This window comes from Microcaecilia unicolor, chromosome 12 (genome assembly GCF_901765095.1).
Source record: "Microcaecilia unicolor chromosome 12, aMicUni1.1, whole genome shotgun sequence".
Classification (NCBI taxonomy): domain Eukaryota; kingdom Metazoa; phylum Chordata; class Amphibia; order Gymnophiona; family Siphonopidae; genus Microcaecilia; species Microcaecilia unicolor.
Window position 1 is genome coordinate 46742782 of NC_044042.1, and position 18221 is coordinate 46761002.

The window sequence follows — 18221 nt, forward strand, 5'->3', positions numbered from 1 at the left end:
CTGGGGGGGGTGCCGCATGCGCCTGTCCTCCGTTCGTTCCATGCTTCTTCTTTGCCCCGGAACAGGTTACTTCCTGGGGGGGGTGCCGCATGCGCCTGTCCTCCGTTCGTTCCATGCTTCTTCTTTGCCCCGGAACAGGTTACTTCCTGTTCCGGGGCAGAGAAGAAGCATGGAATGAACGGAGGACAGGCGCGCACGGCACCCCTCCAGCGGCGTGCACCCGGGGGGGGTTCTTTCGCGAGGGGTATCGCGCTGCATCCGGGGGGCGGGGTGCATCGGCGATCCACCCCGGGTGTCAGCCCCCCCTAGGAATGCCACTGACTAGAAAATGCCCAGCTCACTCTCTTGGGATCTGCTGCTCTTGGGACCTGCTTCTCTCTGCTGAACATTACCCACATCCTGACAAGACTTCTCTCCATGCTCAAGTAACCAATTCTGCAACAAAGACTTTGTAAGTTAACTTATGATTCAAACCTGTTATCTGGTTTAAGCAAATTTCTCCTGTAAGCAAGATTCCTTAAAAAATTACCTCTCACATGTAATATTATTACATTACCTGTATTGTAAATAAACCTTTTTAAAGTTGAATATATGGCCTTTTATGTTCTGAGTACATGTTCTTAAACCTTGCAGTGCAGGTTAATGTAATTTCACAAATATAATATTTAATTCCCCCTTTTTCTTACATATCCTTATCTTATTACCTTATAGGTAATTGGTGGAGAATAGAATATAGAATCAAAATATATATTATACTTCAACAAAAATAACTTTTAATGTAACAGATATGTTAAACCTTTAGGCAAAATTTCAGTGCAAAGAACAAGCAATGCCTGAATCGGCTTTAATCCTTCAGCAATCTACAAACATGCAGTATCTCAAGTCCGCAAGATTTAACACATGAACATGGCCCATTCTTGTTCCAAAGCCCATGAAGAAAGTAGTGAGCGCATAAAAAGTCACTCATCCAGTGGCAGAAATTGGTTAGGCATGGACATGGCCTGATCATTTTTCTACGTCTTTAGGCCACAGAAGCCATGAATTGGTGTATAGCTGAAATGCAAAACATTGACCTGGCCACTTTTGCTTTGAAGGGCTCAAATTCAAGACTGAATCATATTATCCTTGACAAATATAAACATTACACAACATGCTAACCAGCCTCAATGAAAGATGCGTGTAATTTTGCTATCATTTATGCTGGGTGTGCTTCAGCCGCCTGCAGTGGTTGGAGGTCATACGGTAAGCTACTCCAGCAGAGGTGAGGTACTTGTCTCACTCTGGAAAAGGACCATCTTAACATCTTTGGGATATCACAGCAGAGCCATGCCAAGGGCTGTGTCAGCGCAAGGAAGGCAGGGCACCAAAATTACTCCCTATCCATTATCATCTTTGCTTTGGCTGCAGTGTATTGGGGTGGGGTGGGGGCACCAGAGGGCATACTACACAGGGCATGATTTTCACTCAGTATGGTTCTGCATCACAGGAATCAATCATAATAGCATGGTTGACGTTAGCAGAGAACCATTTGGCCTGCCCAGTATGCCTGGTTTCCCCTGCTTAAGAATGTTCAGTTTAATCTTCAGTCTACATTGGATAATACCATCTCAAGCAGACTGGAGGTGTAGCCTAGTGACTACAACCAGGGAAGCCCAATTCAAATCCCACTACTGCTCCATGTGATCTTGGGCAAGTCACTTCACCAGTGGTGTGCTGGAGTTGGCTCGCACCAGCTCAAGTTGTAGTGCTTGTCAGACATAAGCAAAGCAATTCTGCCGTTAACAAAAGCGGTCACTGCTTCCAAGCAAAAGGTTCAAGAGGAGCATGGCAGAACTCTCAGACTTTACTGCCAGTACTTTTTGACGTGACAGCTGATTGGCTCTGCTGGCTGCCCCCTTCTGTTGGAGCATCAGTGGGCAGAAGTGACGTTTTCCAACAGATCATTAAGAGTACATGACAAAAAGCAGTCTGCAGCTACACAACATTAAGAGCTAGTAAGCAAAAAAAAAGTGCCATGAACTCAGCTAGGCATGCAAAAAGGTACAAGTAGCATCAAGGAAAGCTAAGCCGTTCTTACAAAAGTGAATGCAATACCTTTCAAAGAAGCTTGTAAGCTGTAGAGTGCCGAGAAAGTTGCTAACTGACATGGCTTCTGCATTTTCTAGCCTTGTAAAACTCTGTGATGCACTTTTAGAGGCATATGTCAGGGTCAGGTCAGAAAAACCACAAGAAAAGGTTTATAGCTGTAGATAAAGCAGTGTGAAATCCTCTACCTCAGAGTCTGTATCTGCATCTGAATACTCCAGTTTGTATAAGGAGGGACCGAGCTGGTTCCCTGTTTCTCTGTGCCTACCATGTGCCTCAATTACTGCTTCAATAGCCGACTAAAGCAACTTTCTATACTGACATGTCTATCTGTGAGCAGAAGTCTGCAGTGTTGTGTATATAGCATAATTGCAGAGGTGGAATCAGCTCTTTGCTAAGTTAAACCATTCATTCCAATTTGGGTTAATATTTTTTTCCTAAATCTTTTCATTTTTATAAAAATTGTTTCATGTCTCTGTGCTTTTAAGGATGCAGAATAAAAAGGAAGGGAAAAGATAAAAGCACTAAGTTTCTGATGAGAAAATGGATTGATAAAGAGATCTCTGCAATGCTTTCCACCTGCTTAGCTGCCAACAGAAGCCCTCACAGCTGCTAGCAGAAGGTAGGAGGGTGTCAGTCCTCCCTCTGCCCCTACTTCCCATCCCTCCACAACCATGGAAACTGGAAAGAGAAGCCCTGAAAGTCAGAACAGAGGAAAGGGCTTATCATGGTAATGAAAGGCAATCTGAGAACAATACTTGAGGTAATTACCTAAGAGAGGTGTAGCTGTTTTCATGTAAATGTGATGGGAGAATGCTTAAAAGTGCCAAAAAAAAAAAGAAAAAAAAACCCTGAATTACAGCAGATCTCAAAGAACCAAAATGACAGCTCCTATTCTCATGGCCTCTTTTCTAAAGCAATTTTACTTTCCTTAACCCAAAAATATTCTAGCTACAAAAAAAATTTAAATAACATAAAAGAGTTGGAACAAGCCTAATTGACACTTTCATTGTAGTACAAAAATGTTTTGTAAACCCACACCCTCCCTCCACCCCCTCCATCCCAAATACCAAAGCAGGTGAATTTACAGTTACTACTTAATATTTATATAGTGCTATAGTGCTACAGTGCTTTATAGAAAGAAACTGTTCCTGCCCAATGGAACTTGTGGTCTAGTTAACATATAATCAGTGACAATAAGGAGAAAACATGGAATCTGAAATGTTTCATGGCCCAGCATTTCCTCTCTGCTCCTTTCACTCAGTAACAGAGGCTATAAGTCTCTGGGTTACTGTAATAGGAGCTTTCATTGGAGTGGAAGGAATATTCAATTTAATTCACACTTTTTTCAATTGTAGCTCAAGCTGAGTTACATTCAGGTACAGTAGCTATTTTTCTTGTCCCTGGAGGGTTCTAAGGGCCCAATATTTACAAAACAAATGAAGGGTAAATATTCATCCAGCCAGGGGTAGATTCACAGTGATCTAAGCCCCTGGGCAGAAAGGGTCATTGGTCCCCTCCTGGGCCCCTGCCGCCACCACCCCCACCCCCACCCCCACCCCTGCACACTACAGCTCCCTGGGCCTACCTTGAAGAGCCCTGGTGGTCTAGTGGCCTCTTAAGGGACAGGAAAGAACCCCACTCTTTCCTACTTGCTACCGTTGCACTACCCGGAGCTGCCGCCACTTCTCCTTAATGACTGCCAAAACTTCCTGCAGCAGTCTTGGGGGTCTTGGCAGCCATTTTGAAGAAGCAGCAGTGCCCCGTCCCCACAGGAGAGACCATGAGACCATAACAATATAGCCCAGGTATTGGTCAGAATTTTCCAAGGAGATTTGATAACTAGAGATGGCATGAGCCTATCTGGCCCATTATGTGGGCCGAAGCCAGTAGGCGGAGCTTGCTGCCCTATGAATTTCATTGTTTTGGGTGCACCAAGAAGGCAGCAGCTGCATTGGAGAGAATAAAAACCTCCTTGCGTGGAGACTGGCTTCAGCCTTGTGACATCATATAAGTACATAAGTAATGCCATACTGGGAAAAGACCAAGGGTCCATCGAGCCCAGCATCCTGTCCACGACAGCGGCCAATCCAGGCCAAGGGCACCTGGCAAGCTTCCCAAACGTACAAACATTCTATACATGTTATTCCTGGAATTTTGGAGTTTTCCAAGTCCGTTTAGTAGCGGTTTATGGACTTGTCCTTTAGGAAACCGTCCAACCCCTTTTTAAACTCTGCTAAGCTAACCGCCTTCACCACTTTCTCCGGCAACGAATTCCAGAGTTTAATTACACGTTGGGTAAAGAAAAATTTTCTCCGATTTGTTTTAAATTTACTACACTGTAGTTTCATCGCATGCCCCCTAGTCCTAGTATTTTGGAAAGCGTGAACAGACGCTTCACATCCACCTGTTCCACTCCACTCATTATTTTATATACCTCTATCATGTCTCCCCTCAGCCGTCTCTTCTCCAAGCTATATAGCCCTAGCCTCCTTAGTCTTTCTTCATAGGGAAGTCATCCCATCCCCGCTATCATTTTAGTCGCCCTTCGCTGCACCTTTTCCAATTCTACTATATCTTTATTGAGATGCGGCGACCAGAATTGAACACAATACTCAAGGTGCGGTCGCACCATGGAGCGATACAACGGCATTATAACATCCTCACACCTGTTTTCCATACCTTTCCTGATAATACCCAACATTCTATTCGCTTTCTTAGCCGCAGCAGCACACTGAGCAGAAGGTTTCAGTGTGTTATCGACGACGACACCCAGATCCCTTTCTTGGTCCGTAACTCCTAACGTGGAACCTTGCATGACGTAGCTATAATTCAGGTTCTTTTTTCCCACATGCATCACCTTGCACTTGCTCACATTAAACATCATATGCCATTTAGCCGCCAAGTATCCCAGTCTCGTAAGGTCCTCTTGTAATTTTTCACAATCCTGTCGCGATTTAACGACTTTGAATAACTTTGTGTCATCAGCAAATTTAATTACCTCGCTAGTTACTCCCATCTCTAATTCATTTATAAATATATTAAAAAGCAGCGGTCTTAGCACGGACCCCTGAGGAACCCCACTAACTACCCTTCTCCATTGTGAATACTGCCCATTTAACCCCACTCTCTGTTTCCTATCCTTCAACCAGTTTTTAATCCACAATAGGACATTTCCTCCTATCCCATGACCCTCCAATTTCCTCTGTAGCCTTTCATGCGGTACCTTGTCAAACGCCTTTTGAAAATCCAGATACACAATATCAACCGACTCCCCTTTGTCCACATGTTTGTTCACTCCTTCAAAGAATTGAAGTAAATTGGTCAGGCAAGATTTCCCCACACAAAAGCCATGCTGACTTGGTCTCAGTAATCCATGTCCTCGGATGTGCTCTGTAATTTTGTTTTTGATAATAGCCTCTACCATTTTCCCCGGCACCGACGTCAGACTCACCGGTCTATAATTTCCCGGATCTCCCCTGGAGCCTTTTAAAAAGTGGGCGTTACATTGGCCACCCTCCAATCTTCCGGTACCACGCTCGATTTTAAGGATAAGTTGCATATCACTAGCAGTAGCTCCACAAGCTCGTTTTTCAGTTCTATCAGTACTCTAGGATGAATACCATCCGGTCCAGGAGATTTGCTACTCTTCAGTTTGCCGAACTGCCCCATTACGTCCTCCAGGTTTACCGTGAAGTCAGTAAGTTTCTCCGACTCGTCCGCTTGAAATACCATTTCCGACACCGGTATCCCACCCAAATCTTCCTCGGTGAAGACTGAAGCAAAGAATTCATTCAGTCTCTCCGCTACGTCTTTGTCTTCCTTGATCGCCCCTTTTACCCCTCGGTCATCCAGCGGCCCAACCGATTCTTTTGCCGGCTTCCTGCTTTTAATATACCGAAAAAAAATTTTTACTATGTTTTTTTGCCTCTAATGCTATCTTTTTTTCATACTCCCTCTTGGCCTTCTTAATCTGCGCCTTGCATTTGCTTTGACACTCCTTATGCTGTTTCTTGTTATTTTCAGACGGTTCCTTCTTCCATTTTCTGAAGGCGTTTCTTTTAGCCCTAATAGCTTCCTTCACCTCACTTTTCAACCAGGCTGGGTGTCTTTGGACTTCCGTCTTTCTTTTCTAATTCGCGGAATATGTATGGCCTGGGCCTCCAGGATGGTATTTTTGAACAGCGTCCACGCCTGTTGTACAGTTTTTACTCTCTCAGTTGCCCCCCTAAGTTTTTTTATTACCGTTCTTCTCATTTTATCATAGTCTCCTTTTTTAAAGTTAAATGCTAACGTATTTGACTTTCTGTGTACAGTTACTTCAAGGTTGATGTCAAAACTGATCATATTATGATCACTGTTATCAAGCAGCCCCAGTACCATAACGTCCCTCACCAGATCATGCGCTCCACTAAGGACCAAGTCTAGAATTTTTCCTTCTCTCGTCGGCTCCTGCACCAGTTGCTCCATAAAGCTGTCCTTGATTTCATCAAGGAATTGTATCTCTGTAGCGTGTCCCGATGTTACATTTACCCAGTCTATATTTGGATAATTGAAGTCACCCATTATTATCACATTGCCCATTTTGTTCGCGTCTCTGATTTCTTTTATCATTTCTGTGTCTACCTGCTCATCCTGGCGAGGTGGACGGTAGTACACTCCTATCACCATTTTTTTCCCTTTTATACATGGAATTTCAACCCACAGTGATTCAAAGGTGTGATTTGTGTCCTGCTGAATTTGTAATCTATCTGAGTCAAGGCTCTCTTTAATATACAATGCTACCCCTCCACCAGTCCGGTCTACCCTATCATTACGATATACTTTGTACCTCGGTATGACAGTGTCCCACTGGCTATCCTCCTTCCACCAGGTCTCAGTAATGCCTATTATATCCAATTTTTCATTTAGTGCAATATATTCCAACTCTCCCATCTTATTTCTTAGACTCCTAGCATTTGCATATAGACATTTCAGAGTATGTTTGTTGTTCTTATTTGCATGATGCTTAGTACCTGACACTATTGATTTGACATCTTTTGTCTGATCTTTAGTTGTATTTAAGGGCACCTGGCCTACCACGGTCTGTTGTGCAACCTCACTATCCAGAAACCCTATCTTCCCTGTTTGTGAGGTATCTTTGCAAGATACCTTTTCCCGAACCATGCGCTTTTGAGCGACTGTCAGCCTTCCCCCCATTTCTAGTTTAAAAGCTGCTCTATCTCCTTTTTAAATGCCGACGCCAGCAGCCTGGTCCCACCCTGGTTAAGGTGGAGCCCATCCTTTCAGAATAGGCTCCCCCTTCCCCAGAATGTTGCCCAGTTCCTAACAAATCTAAAACCCTCCTCCCTGCACCATCGTCTCATCTACGCATTGAGACTCTGGAGCTCTGCCTGTCTCTTGGGCCCTGCACGTGGAACAGGTAGCATTTCAGAAAATGCTACCCTAGAGGATCTGGATTTGAGCTTTCTACCTAAGAGCCTAAATTTGGCTTCCAGAACCTCTCTCTCACATTTTCCTATGTCATTGGTACCCACATGTACCAAGACAGCGGACTCCTCCCCAGCACTATCTAAAATCCTATCTAGGTGACGCATGAGGTCCGCCACCTTCGCACCAGGCAGGCAAGTCACCAGGCGATCCTCACGTCCACCAGCCACCCAGCTATCTATATGCCTAATGATCGAATCACCAACTACAACAGCTGTCCTAACCTTTCCCTCCCGGGCAGCACTTGGAGAGATATCCTCAGTGCGAGAGGATAGTACATCCCCTGGTGGGCAGGTCCTGGCTAAAGGAGTACTTCCTACTTCACCAGGTTGATGCTCTCCTTCTAGGAGACCTCCCTCCTCCAAGGTAGCACAAGGGCTACTAGACTGGAGGTGGGACCTCTCTACAACATCCCTGTAGGTCTCCTCTATGTACCTCTCTGTCTCCCTCAGCTCCACCAAGTCTGCTACTCTAGCCTCAAGAGAACGGACATGTTCTCTAAGAGCTAGGAGCTCTTTGCATCGGGCGCAAACATATGACATCTCACCAACTGGGAGATAATCATACATGTGACACTCAATGCAAAAGACTGTTATCAAACCTCCTTTGAGTTTTCATTAGCTGATTCTCTGAGATGGGTTATGGTCTAGGAAGAAGATGGTCAGTCTCCTAACTGCCAATCCTTGAAGGGACAAATAAAGGAAACATTGATCTCCTGTTTCTGAGTATCTTTGGAGGTGGAGAAGAAGGAAGCCTATATTTCGTTTGTTTGATTGGTTATTGACTTTATGTGTAGTCTGAACCTTGTAAACGGTCCCGCTGCTCCAGTATGGGGGGAGGAAACCGCCTCCCGTGAATAGCCAGATCTTCACAAAACTGCCACCAGGGGATACTTCAAAACATTCCTTTATTTGTCAGGTTAATAACCAAACTTCACTCCAGAGCCCTGGGTTAGGGCTTCTCCGGCAGGGCGGTTCTGCCTGGCTTAGTACATCAGCCCACTAAACACAAAGACTCTGCACCATTCCCTGAGGGGGATTCAATAGTCCTTTTGAAATCCCTCCTTTTTGGTCAAAGTCAATACAAACAAACAGTACTTGCCCCCAAGCAGGCTTTCCCCTCTTCCCACCAGACAGTCCTCCTTCATAAACAAGCCTTTCAAATTCAACAGAGTTTCTCAAAATAATCAGGTTTCAAACAGGTTTGTAATTCTCCAGCCAACTTTCCAACATTCAGGGTTTCCCCCAAGGCAAACAGGTTCCACAAAAGAAAACAGGCTTCCCTATTTAAGTAGGGTTTAAATCAAACTAAATTCCAAAACAATGTAGGTTTGCAAACCTTCAAGTGCTGTGCTCCTCCTGCTTCTCACCCCACCCTTCCCTCTTACAGGTGGGAGGCATGATATACTGATTGCGGGTCCAGGGGAACTGGGCTTCTTCCTTCTCCCTCCCTCTTGTGGTCAGAGATGGTATATGGCCAGCTTGCCTATCCCCTGGGCTCCCCCTGCTGGGACTGGAAATGCATTCTGGGAGATGTAGTTCAGGGTTTTGCTGCTTCATTTTGTACAACTGGGCTGTAGCCTTGTCACAACCTCCATTGATTTTAGAAATAGTGGGTTATAATTTTTTTCAGACAAATAAATAAATAAAATATCCTGTGGTAGAGCTAGAAGACCATTCATATGAGTTCCTGTGTGGGTGCTTCTTTCTCCTGCCCCCTCCACCAAAGAAATAGTTGTTCTTGAGGGACCTTGACAAGGAGAAAGGCAAGACCTATCAACCGGTGCTAAGTCCAGGAGTCCATGAAGCAGAAAGGAGAAAATATATGCAGAGGAATGATTTGAACATTGGCAGCAATAGATACCAAGAAGGGTTCTTAGAGAGTCCAGAAAAGGTCCAAAGAGAACACAAAGTGCAGAAGAGGGTGTCCCAGTGTCAGGGTCACGGCATCAGGGTCTTTGCAAACTGTCACGGTCTCAGGGAAAAACATGAACTCTTGAACTGCTGTTGACGAACAGCAAACCTTCCAACCAGGACTGGACTAAACAGGCAGGACTGGAACAGACTAGAAGTGCAATAAGCACACGAACAGGAACAGGGTATACAGGAACTGAGCTTGACTAGGCAGAACTGGAACAAAGTAGAAGTGCAAGAAGCACACAGACAGGAATGGGGTACACAAAAGCAGAGCCAAGTAAAGCTAGAAGGAAGGCACTCAAATGGGCTGCAAGGCCAAACTGGAACCCGTGCACATCAGAGCCCTCCCATATGGGCCGCAAGGCCGAACTGGAACCCACACGCAACGACAGAAGGCATGTGCACACAGGCAGAAGCAGACTAGGTAGAGCTCTAGGCAAGACAGACTAGGCAGAACAAACAGAGAAAATCCAGACAGAGGTGCTAACCCTAGCACACAGACAGACAGAAAGAACCAAGGCTGAAGTGCCACACCGGCACACTAATGCTCCCACATTAAAAGCACATGATCCAGTTAGCACATGTTAATCCCTGCCCATGGCAAGCCCCCTCCCAAAAAGTTTACAAAAAAATATATAACACTGTGATTAGTGCGCAGTAACAGGCAAATGTGCATGTTTTGCGGTATGCTATTTTTGGTGCACTAACTGCGCATTAAGGGGTCCTTTCACTAAGGTACGCTAAAGGATTTAGCACATGCTAGTGCTAAATGATAAGACACCCATTATATTCCTATGGGCATCTTATTTTATTTATTTATTAGGATTTATTTACCGCCTTTTTGAAGGAATTCACTCAAGGTGGTGTACAGCAAGAATAAGTCAAGCATAAGCAATAAACAATTACAGAATAAAAAATATTCAAATAACAATACAAAGTATGGTATAGTATAGTATAGTATATTACCATGTCAACATAATACACAATAAAACATTTTAATAGACAGGGTGTAAGCAAAAATGAAACATATAGCTAGATAAGAGATTAATAGGAGTTAGAAAATAAAGTCTTATCATTTAACACGCACTAGCATGTGCTAAATCTGTCAGTGCACCTTAGTAAAAGGACCCCTAAGGCTTAATGCCCTTTAGTAAAAGGGCCACGATATGGCCTAGCACTTTCCCTTTACTGCCTCCAGCAGATGACTGAAAGAAACTGACAGTTCTCGGCTGTTTTCTGGAGGTGGTTTCCTTCTCCTCTCTACTGACTATTTTAATCTTTAGCTCATGGATCCATTCTGTAGCTAGTAAGCTGTCAAATAAAATTTCCAAAAGCAAATTGCTTTTATAATTAATTTAATTATTATTGCAAAGCTGAGTTATGCGTTGCCTTAATGAACACAATCAGGAATTAACACCTCGCCTCTTCCCCTCCCCACACTCTCCTGTCTGCAAGTTGGCTGGAAGAAAAAATGAGTAATTAAAGTTTGGATTGTTTGTTGTTCGTTAAACACTACATGTTTTAATTATCATTGAAGCTGTCCATGCACTGATTCCACTCTCAGAACTCTATTAAGAAAACATCCACAGCCTTTTCCACTGGACCGTCAAGTTGATTCATTCTTATCCGAAGAGCATAGGGATTTTTTTTGGAATTGTTGTGTAAGCACGTAATTTAGAATTATAGGAAGAATTAACAGTTTAGTATATTTCCCTTGAAGTGTTGCTAGCCTTTATCTATCTATAGACCCAGTTCTTAGGACACAGCCAGCCAGTCAGGTTCTCAGGATATCCACAATGAATATGCATGAAATAAATTTGCATGCACCATCTCAATTGTATACAAATTTATCTCATGCATATTCATTGTGGGTATCCTGAAAGCCTGACTGGCAGGGTGTGCCCCAAGGACTGGGTTGAGAAGCATTGGTCTATAGTAAGGACATAGAGGGCCAGATTTAGTAAATGTCACCCAAAGTTAGGCACTGCTATGACTTGTGTAAATGGTATTTGTGCAGACTAGATTTTATTTTATTTATTTATTTAGATTTTGCTCACACCTTTTTCAGTAGTAGCTCGAGGTGAGTTACATTCAGGTACACTGGATATTTCTCTAGCCCAGGAGGGGCTATGGAGGGTTAAGTAACTTGCCCAAGATCACAAGGAGCAGCAGCAGGATTTGAACCGGCCACTTCTGGATTGCAAAACCGATGCTCTAACCACTAGGCCACTCCTCCACTCCTTAGTGCTTCTCATGCCTAAGTTTGGGTGTGAGCACCTATGCCTGCCAAAAGCTGGTATAAATACTGACACCCAACTAATGGCACTAAGGCATACAAACCTAGGTATTCTATAACATTGTGCCTAATTTCTGGGAACATCCTTGACCAGCCCATGCCCCTCTCATGCCCTACCCCCTTTGGAGTTGCACATTAGAATATAACATAGGGCAGATGCATGTATAACTCTTAATTATTGCTAATTAAGTGCAAATTAACTCCAACAATTGATTGTTAGTACCTAATTGACTGATTAGTTTATGCACGGATCTGTGATCTGCGCACAAATTTGGGTGACCTATACGGATTCCAGGGGATAAGGTGCAACTGGCTTAGCCAGTGTGCCCAGTTGTCTCCTCTCTGGTTCGCTATTGCATTGGGTAGATGAGCATAGAAACTCCCATTCTTAAACCAACACCAGGTCCCTTCCCCATAAGCTTTCTCCACCTTCTCAACTTTAGTCATAAGGTCAGCGCAGGGGTTATTAGGTGCCCCTCTACAAATCTTCAGCCTTGAGCCCCCCCTTTATTACATTTCAGACCACCCACCTGAGATTTTAATAATTAATCTTGACAATTATAATCATATACCACTCCTCCCAGAACAATTCCATAGCAACACCTAAAAGGATATCACTCGTTTGTGTGTAGATCAGAGTTTCTCAACCCAGTCCTTGGGGAACCCCAAACTAGGCTGTTTTTCAAAATATCGACAATGAATATGCATGAGATATATTTGCATACAATGGGGGCAGTGCATGCAAATTTATATCATGCATATTCATTGTGGATATCTTGAAAACCAGACTGGCTAAGGGGTTCCTGAAGGACTTGGTTGAGAAACCCTGGAGTAGATGCATAAGATAGCAATTTCCAAAAGCCTTTTACACAAGTATATGGGCTATTTGAAAACTGCCCATCCTTCCTGCAGGTAAAGTATGTCCTGATGGTCCTTTTCAGTTTGTGTGATCATGAGGCTCTACTGTGTAGCTTTGGCTGCAGTCTTTGCTGCTCTTCCCTCTATCTCAGAAGCTGCCACCATTGGTGACTGCCTAGTTTGCCTGATGGTTAAGCTGACCCTGTTTACTCCTATCACTGCCCTCCACATCTGTCCCCAAACTACTGTAAAACCAGCCTTCTGCATCTTTGTCAGGGAAATGATGGATGCCAGGAGCAGTTTGTCAGCAAATAATTCCCTCCTCGCGTTTCAAGGAGCCTAACACAGAGAAGAAAAAAATGCCAGCAGGTAAAGACCAACTGGTCCATTCTGTTTGCCTGACTATTCCTGTCAAACTCTGCTGAGGATATGAACCAGCTGTCAGCTGTAAAACTTTGACTGTGAATGATGTATGAACAGGCTTTAAAAAAAAACAACAAAAAAAACAAGAGCATTAAATATGTGAATTATTCACAAAATATCATGGGGTCAATATTTAGCCTATGGAGGTCAGCATTTATTTTAAAGTCTGGCTGCCATGGGCTGAGTATTAGCACTTTATATCAGAGTCTTCGGTGGTTCCTAGAAGTTATCCAGGTATCACCAATATTTAGAGCTGGTATCTGGATAGCTGTCAAGGCAAGTTAGAACTGCTATATATGTCCAGATAATTATCCAGGATCTGGGACTGAATATCTACGATGCTCAGATATCTTCTAGCTCCAGCTTTCTTCTGTCCTCACCCCAGCACTAATTGGATAGAACCAAGACTGTCACACACAATGTTCAATGGCAGTAGGAGTAAAGTGCCACTGAATGTCATGTGGGGAGCTGTTCCCTGAGAATTAACCAGACAGCAGCTGCTGCTGCCTGTTTAACTCCAATTCAGTACTGACCCCCATGGTTTGCCTTCACTTTCTTGCCCCAAATGCATGGAAATATATAATCAATTGTCAAATTTTGGGTATTTATTTTTTTTAATGTTTTCAATAATTCACCTTTGAGTTTGCATTTTTTCTGAAAATTCTCACCAGGATGGGAATATTTGTATGAAAATCTGCAATTTAAATGCAATGAAAAGTGGCTGTGACATAGGAAGGATGTCATTGGCCCTGGAAATCAGAACTGGTAGATATGTGCTCCGTGGGGCCTCATAGCCTCAGCTCTACTGCAAAATTAGCTCTCTTACTTACCGTATGATGCTATATGCAATGAGCATACAAATTACTGCTGGGTTAAAACCCTGCAGTAATTTATTTATTTATTAGGATTTATTTACCACCTTTTTGAAGGGATTCACTCAAGGCGATTAACAGTAATATCGAACATAAGCAATAGGCAATTACAACAATAAAAATATTCAAATAACAATACAAAGTATGGTGTAGTATACTACTTACAATGTCAACACAATACGTAATAGAACATTTTAATTGACAGTAAAGGATATAAGCAAAGATAGAACATATAGATAGGTAGGAGAGTAAGAAGAGTTAGAGAGTAAGGCGACCAATTTAAAGAAAGTTGCACATGAGGTCAGAGAGATGATTAAATATTATATCAGCTAGGGGAGGAGTGGATAAACATGTCCTGCTGCAGTATATGCAGCTCGTGTCACTCCTTGTGTGTGTGAGTGAAGCTAACAAGCTAGTTACTTCTTCCATTAAAGGCCTGGTTGAAAAGCCAAGCTTTCACCTGCTTCCTGAAGTAGAGATAGTCTTGTATTAAGCGGAGCCTTTCAGGCAGTGCAGTCCAGAGTGTGGGGGCTATTCCGGAGAAGGCTAGTTTGCAGGTTTCACATTGTGTAATGTCTTTTGAAAAGCATGTGGTTAGTGATAATTTTTGAGAGGACCTTAGTGTCCTTGGCGGTGTGTAAAGGGTCATCCTGTCCTTCAAGTACTCAGGGCCATTTCCTTTAAGGGCCTTGAAGATCATACATAGAGTTTTAAATTTAGCCCTGTATTGTACTGCTAGCCAATGAAGTTTTTGTAAAAATGGTGTGATGTGGTCACGTCGCTGGCAACCTTCTATGAGTCTTGCTGCAGCATTCTGAATCAACTGAAACTGGTGCAGGCCCTTTGTAGTCAGACCGTTGTATAGTGCATTGCAGTAATCCAATTGACAGCTCATTGCAAAATATACCCTTCCTGTCAATGCTTGAGTCAGGATTGGCTCAGACACTGACAGGTGGCATGACATTGAAAAAAAATAAGTTGCTGCTGGTCAGCATCGGCCCAATTCCTCTCCCCTCCCATCTGACCCAGCACCACTCCCCTTTCCCTGACATGACCAGCCCCCACTCCTTACTTTATTTATTTAAAAAAAAAAATTATTCCACGCTATCCAAAGTTCTAGGTGGATTACATACACAATAAATCACTTCATATAATTTTTTCAAGATTACAGACAAATTCTAGACACACATAGAGGGGCATAATTGAACGAAAACGTCTATCTCCATGGGCGTTTATCTCCGAGAACGGGTCCGTGAAGGGGCAGACCGAACCGTATTTTCGAAAAAAATAGACATCCATGTTTTATTCGACAATTTGTGAGCTGGGCGTTTTTGTTTTTCAGTGATAATGGAAAATGAAAGCGCCCAGCTCAAAAATGAATAAACCCAAGGCATTTGTTCGTGGGAGGGGCCAGGAGTCGTAGTGCACTGGTCCCCCTCACATGCCAGGACACCAACTGGGCACCCTAGGGGGCACTTTTACAAAAACAAAAAAAAAGGTAAAAGAGCTCCCAGGTGCATAGCACCCTTCCCTTGTGTGTTGAGCCCCCCAAATCCCCCTCAAAACCCACTGCCCACAAGTCTACACCATTACTATAGCCCTAAGGGGTGAAGGGGGTACCTACATGTGGGTACAGTGGGTTTGGGGGGGTTGGACGACTAAGCATTAAGCAGCACAATTGTAACAGGTAGGGGGGGGATGGGCCTGGGCCCACCTGCCTGAAGTCCACTGCACCCCCTAACAACTGCTCCAGGGACCTGCATACTGCTGCCAGGGAGGTGGGTATGACATTTGAGGGTGAAAATAAAATGTTGTGTAACATCATTTTTTGTGGTGGGAGGGGGTTAGTGACCACTGGGGGAGTCAGGGGAGGTCATCCCCGATTCCTTCCGGTGGTCATCTGGTCATTTAGGGCACTTTTTGGGGCCTTATTCGTGAAAAAACAGGGTCCAGGAAAAGTGTCCTAAATTCTAGCTAAAAACGCATACTTTTTTTCCATTATCGGTGAAATGCGCCCATCTCTGTTCGGCCGATAACCACGCCCCAGTTCCGCCTTCGCCACACCTCTGACACGCCCCCATCAACTTTGTCCGCATTCGCAATGGAGTGCAGTTGAAAACGTCCAAAATCGGCTTTCGATTATACTGATTTATTCGTTTTGGGGAGATAAACGTCTATCTCCCGATTTGGGTTGCAATATAGGCGTTTTTCTTTTTCAATTATAAACTGGATAATCTACTTTACAGTATACATCATTCTCAATATTCTATTGTTAAAGTACATCAACACATTGTGCTTCTCATATCAATAAGCTAGATTCCCCCAGAAGCCTCCATGATTAGCAATATTATAAGTTGTTTCTTAAAATCAGTTAGTTTCAAGTTCTCTCAATCGTTTTGGAATTTTATTCCAAAGCATTGGACTGGCAATATAGAAGATTTTATTTCTATATTTCTCCAATCTAATAACAAGATAGGATGCCACATCAAACAGATATTGCTTTAAAATTGCCCTGGTGTCAAGGGCACCCCCACCCATTACTACTCCCTCTCCGACTAAAAAAAAAAATTCCCTGATTTCTAATGGCACATTTCCATCTCCCCACCCAAAGTTTTCCCTTATATGGCATCCTGGCTCTGCCCTGTGTATCCCAGAATGCACCACATGGAGCAGGGCACCACCATTTTAAGGATGATGGCATTGCAGGCATGAGTGGCAATCCCTCCTGCCTCATTTAGAATTATGGGGTCTGGCAGGGTCTGGGCAAGGGTCAGGTAGGGGATCCCCAACAGACACCAGGAACTTTTTTTCCTTCCAAATGTTGAAGTGAGGTTGGGTGAGACGAGGATGGGAGGGAAGGGTGCCAGAAGACACCAAGGTATTTGTTTTTTAGGCAGGGAAAGGGAGGGGTAATGGGTGAGGGGTGCCCTAGACACCAGGAATTAAAAAAATATATATACAGCTCATAGCTGAGGGGGTTGGTAGAGGACCCTAGATGCTGAGGTTGGGTGGGGGAGGTGCCCTATACACCAGAGAGCTTTTTAAAGTGGGATGGAGGGAGGGAGAGTTGGTTAGGTCTTGTAGGGGGTCCAGTGTGCAGAAAGCTAACTGGCAGTGAGGTCAAGCTGGGCTACACGAGCCCTAGACCCAGTGAAAAAATGTGTGTGGTAACCGCACAATGGAAGCCATGTTTTTGTTTTGTGGCATACTTAATGGTCTCAAATGCATTCATTTGACTATAATGTGTGGCCATGTATCCCACACCAAGGTAAATCTGCACCCAACTCTATTCTGCATTGTTCACCGCTGTATATGTGGCAGTACCACTTGGCTGAGCTTGTAGTAAGTTTCTGAATCGGCCCCTGTTGTGTTAAAGACATGCATTATTAGCAAGTCATTGTGATTCTTCATTGCTGTTTCTGCTAATTGGATCATGCATTATTTGGCTTCTGTTAAATTTTGTTTCTGGAGTTAATAAATGTACCATATGCCATTTTTTGGGAACATAGTGGCATCCTCTCCCTCCTCCTCTTCATTATTACTGATGGACACAAGAATACACACTGGAGCTGAATGTGATTTGCCCCTAATTCAGGAGTCCCCAAATCTGATCCTTGAGGACTGTGCAGCCCAGCTGGGTTTCAGAATTTCCATATTGAATATGCATGATGTGCAAATGGATCTCATGCATATTCATAGTGGCTATCCTGAAATCTTGACTGGCACCTGCCCCTCTAGAACCAGATCTGGAGACCTCTGCTCCAACTTATATTGGTACATGGATGACTTCACAGGACATGGCCTCATGTATAACTGAGGTGATAAGACTCCTATAATGAGAGAGGCTTAAAGCTGTGTGTTGACAGCACAGTCTACATTCACATTCCCATTTCCACTCTCTATCTTCACTAGATAGATTTCACCTTATTGATTTTATTTTTTCTCCTGACGGATGCCGTAGGGAATGAGAAGCTGGACAGAAAACAAAAACAAACTGGGAGAGAAGAGTCAGACCCAGGAATCTGCTGTTATTCTCCATTACTTTAATGAAACATCACTAAAATTGGTTTAGCCATGACACTGATGCAAGATTTGCAGGGGGACTCAGGGAGCTGGAGTGAATTCCAAAATATATAAGGATAAACTCAGACTGCCAGGATGTAGCTGTGTTAGGAATATTGTACTGAAACAGGGAGAGTTGATGGTACTGTGAAGCTTTTAAGCACCCCATCATCATTAATTCATTTGGCTTTTGGTTATAATGGTTCACTATTTTGTAGT